We start from the raw sequence: 9,930 nt of genomic DNA on the forward strand, positions 1-9,930 counted from the left end.
AAAAGCAGAGGAATCCCTCACTTCAAATGAGATTAGGGAGATGTGTAAAATGTGGGAAACAGTGCAAAATTTTGTAGAAAAGCACCACCTGAATAAGGCTGTAGCAGTGTGAGCAATGAATCTGTTTAATGATGATGCAATACTACATTTCTGTGAAATCCTCAAAAGGAGGCAAAAGCAAATGTCATTATATAGGTTCCTTGTTAAAGTTGCACAGAAAGAAAAAGATCCCATTGAACCAATGGATCTCAATGATTCTGTTAGTGATAGTGGAAGTCGTCCTACACAATAACCCCTCTCTCTCTTGTCTCCATCACACCATCCATGAAGGTTTTCAAAGGTAAGTGCAGGTTAATTTATTTTTCTTTGTATTTTGTATTTTCTTTTTTATTTTGCATTATGTTACAGTATTATAATCATTTTTATATGAATATTTTTGGGTTGTGGAACAAATCATCTGAGTTTTCATTATTTCTTATGGGGAAATTCACTTTGATATACAAGTGCTTTGGATTACAAGCATGTTTCTGGAAACAATTATGCTCACAAACCAAGGTTTTACTGTACTTATTGGTACATCTTCCTAGTCTCTTTTATAAGCAGATCTCCTACTTAGGCCTTTATCTTTTCATTTTCCAAGACAGCATCCCCCAGATCCTGGAACTATCTGGGAAAGTTGCCTACTTCTCCAAGGGCCAGGAAGAAGCCACTGGGCTAAGAAAGACAGAATTTTCTATGTAGGAGGGTGGATAGGTGAAGACTGGAAACTCTCATATGTTAATGGCTAGCTTTCATGTTTGTCTATTCTAGTGGATTGTGAATTCATTGAGGACTTCTTGTTTTACCCCATGTGTATCTTCCATTATAGTCAAGTTTCTGATTCATGGTGAGTGTTCAGATATGCATCACAGCCGACTTCTTGGTGACCTAATCCAGGCATAGGAGAGGAACAAAACTCTCTTTCCCTCTACTCTCCTAGATTCACTAACTGGAGCTCTGCAAATTAGACTGACAAAAGACAGATTAACAAGAGAAAAACAAATAGAAGTTTGCTAACATGTGCATTGTGCATATACATGGGAGCACTCAGAGATGAATAACTCAAAGAGGTGGTTAGAACTTGGGCTTTTATAGTATCTTAACAAAAGAACAATACATTTTTAGAGAAGTGACAAGACAAAGGAAAGGGACTTTGAGTTTCTAGGGGGGCAAATTGTGGAAAGGTGAATATATAGGGGAACTAATGGAAGACAAAGGCTAGTTGGTAAAGTTTATGTGGATTCTTCTCCAGGCTGAGAAGGGTCTAGAGGTGGCTCCAATGATTGAATTCTGTCTTTTCTGGAAGAGAGGAAAGGGGGGGGCATCTTTATAAATTTATGTCCTACTTTTAGGCAAACAGGGGAAGGATAGAGAACTTTTCTTGTATCTACTTCTTCTCAATTACCTTTAGCTCAAAATAATCAATATGTCAAGTGGCATATTTTGGGATGCCATATTCTACTCTTTATGGAAAATCTGGGGTCCAGGTGTTCATTATGCTGCCAGCACTGAAAAAAAGAGTCCCATGATACTCAGGTTATAGCATCACCGAGGATTCACTCCCTTCTTCCCTGATGCCACAGAAATAGAGCTTCTCAAGGGCTTCGGTTCCTCTTGTAGCCTCTGGTGTGTACCTGACATTCTCAATAAGACTCCTTGATGAAGGTGATATTTTGAAAAACTAGAAACAAGCAGATCCCTTTGGAAGGGATATTTCATTGCCACTTTCTCATCTGTAAAATCAATGCTTGTTTCTGACCCAGAGCTGAGTACAGATCTTCTTTCTTTTTCATAAACAGTATTTTCTCTAAACTGATTCATCACTCTACACCCTGGCTCCTAATGACAGATGGCAGTTTTTCCTTTTCTTTCCTGCTTTTGAACATGGACATTAATTTGGTGGACTAAACATTAGGGAAAGTGCACGGACTGTCTCCACAGCACATGTGTGAACTTCTCCTGTGGTCCTCAGGAAGATGGACCTAGGAAGGAACTTTAATATTCACCACCAGAGTAAGCTATAAATACCACACTGTTTGCTTTAACTTGTAACATTAATCTTTCTGTGGCTCTGGTCATAAAATAATAAGGAGAACACCACAACTTACTACAGCCAGTCAATGGGCTGATAAGATGGATGTTGTTGTGTTTCGAAATTGTGCCAAGTTTATGTTGATAAAGTGACTTTCTTCTGGGAATCTAAAACACAGTGCCTGTGGTTCTAATCCTGTGTGACTCTGACTATGTCTTAGATTTACATAAAACAGGAAATTGGCCCAATATGGCCTCATCCATCTTCATAACTCCTCTATTGATGAAATTTATGGGGAATGTAGTGTTATTATTCTCTCCCTACTAAGGTCTAGAGAGCTTAAGCTTTCAGTCAAACTAGCAAATTCTGTATTGGTTCCAGAACCAAAAGAAAAGGGATAGGTCTGCGGCTAAGTCTACATAAAAACAACAACAACAACAACAACAAAAACAAACAAAAAACTGCTATTGCATGATGGGAAGTAGGCTATTTTGTTAATCAAAGGCACTTGAGTCTCACAGACTGAATCCATTCAGGGCTGTTGATTAGAATTGACTTGTCAGTCCCCTGGAACAACTGGTCAACTCAGCCCAACCACCACTTTGATGGATTTTTTCAAAACGGCTTACATGTTTATCTATTAACTTGACAGCATGTGAACCAGAGCAGGTGGATTGTTACAATTAAGAGAGTCTTTTTAATAGCCTTTGAGATAAATAATTTGAGTATAAATTCTGATTTATTAAATAGGAAAGGCCCAAAATATCCCCCAATCCTTCTTTCCACACCCACTGACAATGGTATATATTTTGACATGATCCATATTTCTGTTGGGAATTTTGTTTAGCCGTTAATGCAGGACACCTGAAATAGTAATACTTACACAAGATAGAAGTTTCTTTTTTTCACATGTAAAAGATATGTAGAGAATTGATGTAACTCAGAGGCCGGATGTGATGTGCTGTCCCTGCCCGGTGAAAGCAAACTGCTTCTGGTATCTTTGGCTTATTAGGATAGAGGGAAAAAAGCATCTGTAGACATAATACGTGCATATTAGATGGTCAGAATGGTGTCCATTTTATTTGCTCCAGAACAGACATAGGAAGAGGGACAGCAACAAAAGTTACTAAGATTTTGATAACTCACTAACGTGCTCTAAGATCCATTTGTTCGGTGCGCATGTTAGGCAGGTGAGTTCAATCTGGGGACATAATAGAAATCACCACTCCTTCAATTTTCTCTGATGACGATACTCATTTCCAGAATTCTCTTAAAAATATAGCCATGCCTTTGGTTTACTATTTTGTTAGGAGGGGGCAGTCCCACTACTGCTTACTTTAGGTCAGGAAGCCAATTTGAGGATTCTACTATTTACTGAAATTATCCATTCATACTGTAATTCAAGAACTGGGGCAAATAATCAGGGGTTGGATTGACAGAAACTTTGTGCCCACCGTGCAGTGGACTTGGACTCAAACTCCATTTATCACTGGATCCCCATAGATAAGACTGTTCTCTGAGTGTGTGTGTGTGTGTGTGTGTGTGTAGAGAAACGGTGATATTCTGAGTCACTGGGATTTAGCACACATTCAAAGCCATGTCCAATAATTTGTGAAAGGTGTAGGTATTTCCCTTTCTCTAGTACACAATTACCTTGGTAAATGTATGCAGGTACTTTGAAGGGGTAGAGGAAGATTTTTGTAGGTTCTTACGATATCCCCACTCAAAGTTTTTCCCTTTCATTTACTGAATTGAGAGTCTGGATATTGGAAGATAGCTCATGATTCTCTAGTGATGATTTAAGTCAGATACTATGATTACCTAAGTCTGGTTCACCGAACTTAGAATTGTTTTTCAGGTATACGGGTCAAGTATATCCTTCAGAGGTTGACCATCTAGTTCAGTTTTCGAAACACCATCATCAGTTAATCAAAATATCCCTGCAAGTCAAATCATTCTATTTTTTTTTTTAAAGTAAGCTCTATGTCTAATGTGGGGCTCAAACTCATGATCCCAAGATCAAAAGTTCCATGCTCCACCAACTGAGCCAGCCAGGCGCCCCTCATTCTGCTGTTATAATAACCACATCCACTCCGTGCCTGGTAGTTCAATCCTACTGTGTAGTGTCTGCCCTTCTGGGCATCCATCAACCCTGCTGAAATCAGGGAACTATTTTCAACAGCAATATCTCCTACCGTCGACCCCAGAGTACAGAAGAAATTCAACAAAGCACTCTTGAAGGTTCTGATTCTCTCTTCATTAATGTTTTCCTCAATGCCCTAGAAAAGGGAGTGTTCTCTAGGCTTAGTTTTGGTGTATGTTAGATGTTGTATGTTATAAATCCTTTCTAGCATCCTTATCTCTCCGAATCTCTGGACTCTCACATTTCAACTTCCTTCGGCAACAGGCCATAGTAGGATCCAGGTTTCAGTCAACTCACCAAGTTAACAATGGTCTCAAGCTAAGAAGAATGAATCCAGAATTTCTGGTTTAGCGTATTCATGCCAATAATTTGGCCCATAGAGTTGTGTTTCTGGTGGAAGACCCAATATCTTCTCCAGATTTTTGTCAGTATTAGTTTTAGAAAATCTTGCAATTCTTTTGGCATGTGAGCCTTTCCATCCATGTTTGACTTTTTAAATTGGCCCCTATGGGCATGCTTGATCTGGAGCTGGTTATAAGTCTGGTGGGAATGAAAGGTCACAGGTAGAGGGCATGAGGAGAGCCAGAATTCCTGTATAAGATAACTTCCCCAGATGAGGTTATTGTAAGGTCTTCAGGCAGGACCACGCTGGCATCTTCAGCTAGAGGGGGGAGGGACTGCTTCTTTTTAGTAAGAGAGATGCAATGAGGTTTGAGGGTACTCAGAATCATCTAGATCCTCCCAAATGCCCTCATTCCAATTTTTGTGGCTCCCTCTTTCCCAAATAATGCCCTGACTTTCATACAAGATAATGAGGATATGGTTTGACCTACACTGAAATTAACTAGCTGGCCAGATCTGACTCTGCATTTTGCTTTTTGGCCATGCCAGCCCTGGGACTATGAGATAAAAAAAAAAAATGTTTTAGAGGAGTACTAGAGGCTCCCTGTTTCTCTAACGATACCTTGGTCTGAAAATTTAAATTCTTTAAAGTCTGTCATTCTTTTTAGAAGCTCACTGATGCTAATGGAGGCAGCCATCCCAACCCACGCTTCCTTTATTCCTTAGCGCCACGTAATGGTGTTTGTGGGGAGGCAATCAAAATTGGCTTCAGTAGACACTTTATTCCAAATGACAAAAGGTAATCATTGAAAAGATGTTTATTTTTGAGAGAGAGAGACGGAGACACAGAATCTGAACCAGGCTCCAGGCTCTGAGCTGTCGACACAGAGCCCAACGTGGGGCTCAAACCCCATAAACTGTGAGATCATGCTCTGACCAGAAGTCAGGTGCTTAATCGACTGAGCTACCCAGGCGCCCCTAAAAGGGAATCGTTTAAGTTGCTGTTTTACTATCTCCCATATCATGGATTACTAGTGTCCTGTCATTTAATAGTCCCCAGATCCTTCAAACCCAACTAGGTCAGGTTGGCTAAGCTTCCTGTCCTTGAAGTCTACTGTTTGCAATCACTTACAGTTCAACTTTTGTATTGGTCAGAGTTCCTTGGGTGCAGTCGATGAATTTACTCTGGTTACTTTAAGCAGAAAGGAATTTGTTAAGGGATGAAGAGCTTAAAGAATCATTACAAAGGTTAAAGAAACAGACTCTAGGTAGTCTTCCAGGAATAACCCCAGTGTGCACTTCCACATTCCAAAATAACCTTCCAAGGGAGCTGGAGCATATGCTATGCTCAGGAAGCCGCCACAGTGCTGGTTCTAGTTCATGCTAAAAATATGAATATGCCCTGCCTCCTTCCGTATAAACTTTAGTTCTGAATCAGTCTAATATGAGTGCATCTGATTGGTGGGATCTCAATCACCCTAGGCACCCCAGCACAAGGAGCACTGGGAAATAGTCTTTTATTTAGTAATTTTTAATTTATTGTTGAGAAGGCAAGATCTATAGAGTAGGGATCTATCGAAATGTCAAAAAAAAAGTGTTCTAAATATTTTTGGCCATCTGGTAAGGAGTGGGGGTGAGATAGAGAAAGGGGAGAGCAACAACTTTTTGGGTTGGGTCGTAGGTCCACAAGCACACGTTGTTTTCTAGTACTTTATAGTGAATACATACGTGTGGTAGTTTGGGTTCTCCAGAAAAATTTACTCTAAAGAATTGGCTCATGTGACTGTGGAGGCTGAGAGGTCCCAAGTCTGTGGTTGGCAAGCTAGAGGCCCAGGAGAGCCAGTGAGATATTTCCAATCTGAGCTTAAAGGCAGAAGACCAACGTCCCAGCTCAAAGAAAAGCAGGCAGAGAGAAAGAATTCTTTCTTAGCCTTTCATTCTACTCAGAACTTCAAGTGGCCCACCCACAATGGGGAGGGCAGTCTGCTTTCCTCAGTCTCCCTGTTCAAACGCTAATCTCACCCAGAAGCACCTTCACGTACACACCAAGAAATAATGTTCAACTGAATAGCTGGGCACCTGGTTACCCAGGCAAAATGACACATAAAACTGACCACCACAATATATGCTACCTACTTTTTATGTAATATATCAAATGACACAGTCAGGTACAAATGGCTGATATGCATGACAAAATGCAATCCTTTTGCTTAAGATTTTGGTGGAGGTTAAGTATAAATGCCTGTGAAAGCAACAGTTCTTTAAGTTGCTGTTAGTCGTCCGGATCTTGGTTTGAAGAATGAGTGGGTTGTTGAATGGAGTTTGGAGAGAGAGAGAGAGAGAACTTAATCCAGGTGTTTGAGAAGCAGGTGCAGTTGAGAGCACCCTAGGGATAAAGAAGGACAGAATGGGAGTTTGCGGCTCTAAGACAGATTTCTGCCTCTCCACATTTTGGTGGGAACCTGCTGTAACTCCTAGAACTTGCCTGACACCTTTTTCCCTTTTCCCCTTTTCCCCTTAAGGGATATTGGAATTTTCAGGTGCCTGGGAGATGATTGTTAATTTGTTACGTCTCTATCAACAAGCCCAGTGTTCATTTTTTAGTATACATGGCGGGACTCTGAATGAAAACTCTCTCTTCCTCCCTCTCTTTCTGGTTCTCTGGGCATGAGTTCACGCAGTGTGCAAGCTTAGCTTTGGCTAGCTACTTCGTTATCTGCTGCTATTTATTTCAATCCAGGATTGGAGGAGAGAAGACGAAGAAAGTCAGAAGTGGGGATGGAAAAGGACAAAAGAAACAGTTACAGAATGGTTTCCTTGTCACTCGCTCCAGTGGTCTTTTACTTCTCCTAAGAAGTAATTCATTAGTACTTTGTATACTGAAGGGAAATGAAAATCAAAACAACTTGTTCCAAGACATAAGCTGGTGTCTTTCTTACTGATAAATTTCCCCAAACCTCTTAAGCCAGATTCTGCTTTCTCCTTCATGCCACTGCTCTTGCCAAGCTGCCAAACTTCTTTCCAACTAAAACAAAGGGCGGCATTCTCAACATTATCAGCCTGGCATCTGGCTGTTGGGACTCTGTGGGCTAACAGAATGCCTTGAGGAGCTGGGGAGAAAGCAGCAGGATCCTGTTCTGCCATCCTGGCTCAGGGAGCCAGCAATTATTTGTCCATGATTATTTATTCAAATTGTCCTGATATCTTACTTCATTTGACAGTCTGGGAAATGTTCTGCTCAATTGGCTGGAAATGTCCTGTCCTCAGAAGTCCTCAGGCCTATTGAATCCTGGGATATGATCTAGAGAAGTATACACAAGCAGATATGAATGATGATCCTTGTTCAGAATTGTTACAGTAGAGTGACCCTCAGGATAAAGGCAGTTGAAGCAATGCGCTATTAAAATGATCTCTGAGTGCAGCCACATCCATTCACAATAGTGGGAGAACTGGACCTAGAGTCAGACCACTTGGAATCTCAGCTCTGCTACGTTTATTTTATTTCGTTTATTTATTTATTTTGAGAGAGAGTGTGCAAGAGCGGGGGAGGGGCAGACAGAGAGGAGAGAGAGAGAGAGAGAGAGAGAGAGAGAGAGAGAGAGAATCCCAAGCAGGCTCCACACTGTTAGCTCAGAGCCCAATGCGGGGCTCGATCTCATGAACCCTGAGATCATGACCTGAGCTGGAATCAAGAGTTGGATGCTTAGCGCTCAGCTGTGGGCCACAAGGTGCCCCACGGTTAACCTCTGCCACTTTTATGAGACCATTTTGGATGAGACATTGGTTCCACTATTATATAACTGCTTTGTCTTACAAAAGTGAAGGACATAAAGTGAAAAGTTGCCAGAATCCCTTTCTAGCACCTAAATTAACTAAGATTCATTAGCTTGTTGGCAATAAAGGCCCTGGAAGAAGAGGAGAGAGGGAGGTAACTCCAAAGAAAGAACATGGTTCCATAAAGATCTGGAGCATAATAGCATGGAACTGGCAATTCTAGCTGGGAAGCTCAGGTTGTGGTATCCTGTTGACTATGGAGCAGCGGGAGGTAACTAGCATGGCCCAAATCATGGCGTGGAGGGGTCTCTCAGGAAAATTCCATCTACTGTTAAATTCTGCCTTCTACACTTTACCCTGCTTACCATACGTAGGTAGCAGGAGAAGCACCATGGGATGTGAGAAAGTATGCGATTGATGGCGGTGAGAACGAACAACGGTATATTCATAGCCAGTTGATTTTATGCTGAAGATATTTATATCCACAGCCCTGTTGAGGAAGGAGATCCCAGACTTGCTGTCAGGTTTCATCATGGGACATATGGACCTTATGCTTTCAGGTTCAGTGATCTCGGTCCAGCTGCAAGAATAACTTATGCATGAATTGGCAACAGAAACAAGCAGAGCTATTGGATGAGAACCAGGTGGGTCACAACCTCTCTGCCCCTTGATACATGTCTGGTGTCTGTAGGGTTGGTCTCATTAATTTGGGCGAATCTGTCTGCTGAGCTCCTAAACCCAGTTTCTAGGGGCTTAAGACACCTGGCCCATTTATCTTGCTCTGGATCCGTTTCCGAAGACCAGTTCCAAGTACGGTCTAAGACTGGCCAGAGCCTTAATGCTGTGTTGGGAGGATAGGCAAGATATTTGCGTTATTAGGTTGTCATAGCAGAGAACAGAAGAACAGAAGTGAGCTCTTTATTTTGCCAAGTCCAGGAGAAGGATCAGGTCCAGAGAAGGGCTGTGATTTACCCAAGATCACCTGGAAGAGCGTCTGGCTGAAGCGGGAACTTTCCAAAAAGGAATTAAAAATGACCAGCAGGCATGTTTGTTACCTTGCACCATCAGGTTGAGTGTGTCCATTGGCCTCATAGTATTAAAAAGGGAAGACATATCTTCTGCATGTTTCAAGGTTTAGCCCACTGACTCAGCAAAGACCATATTGCCAAAAGGCAATTGTAACAGAAGTTATGGCAGAAAGGCACTTACTTTACCAGTTTAGTGCAGCCCTAGATTTCGGGGAAATACCATTTTGGTTCAGAGAGACCGTGGTGGCTATTTATGCACAGCAAATTCTTGGGCCCTGAAATATTGCTTTGTACTTCCTGACTGTCTTTCTGGGCTGCCCGTGGCTCACAGTAGAAGAATCCTTATATTATTCTGAAAGTAGCTGGCCAGTGGCTGTATTTTCTCTTTCGTCCTTCCATCTCTCTCTCTCATCTGGTGTTACTTCTTCGTGTTTGGAGGAAGGGTCTCTGATTCCATGCAGCCCTCGGAGGTGTAGACACAGGGCACATCTGTCTCTTTGCCCCAGAACAGGACAGTTGTGCCTCTGCGCGTCTGAGGGGGCTCTAGCCTCATTCTCAGTTCTCGGCTAGAA

This window comes from Puma concolor, chromosome A3, assembly GCF_028749965.1.
Source record: "Puma concolor isolate L17-30 chromosome A3, mPumCon1.1.hap2, whole genome shotgun sequence".
Lineage (NCBI taxonomy): Eukaryota > Metazoa > Chordata > Mammalia > Carnivora > Felidae > Puma > Puma concolor.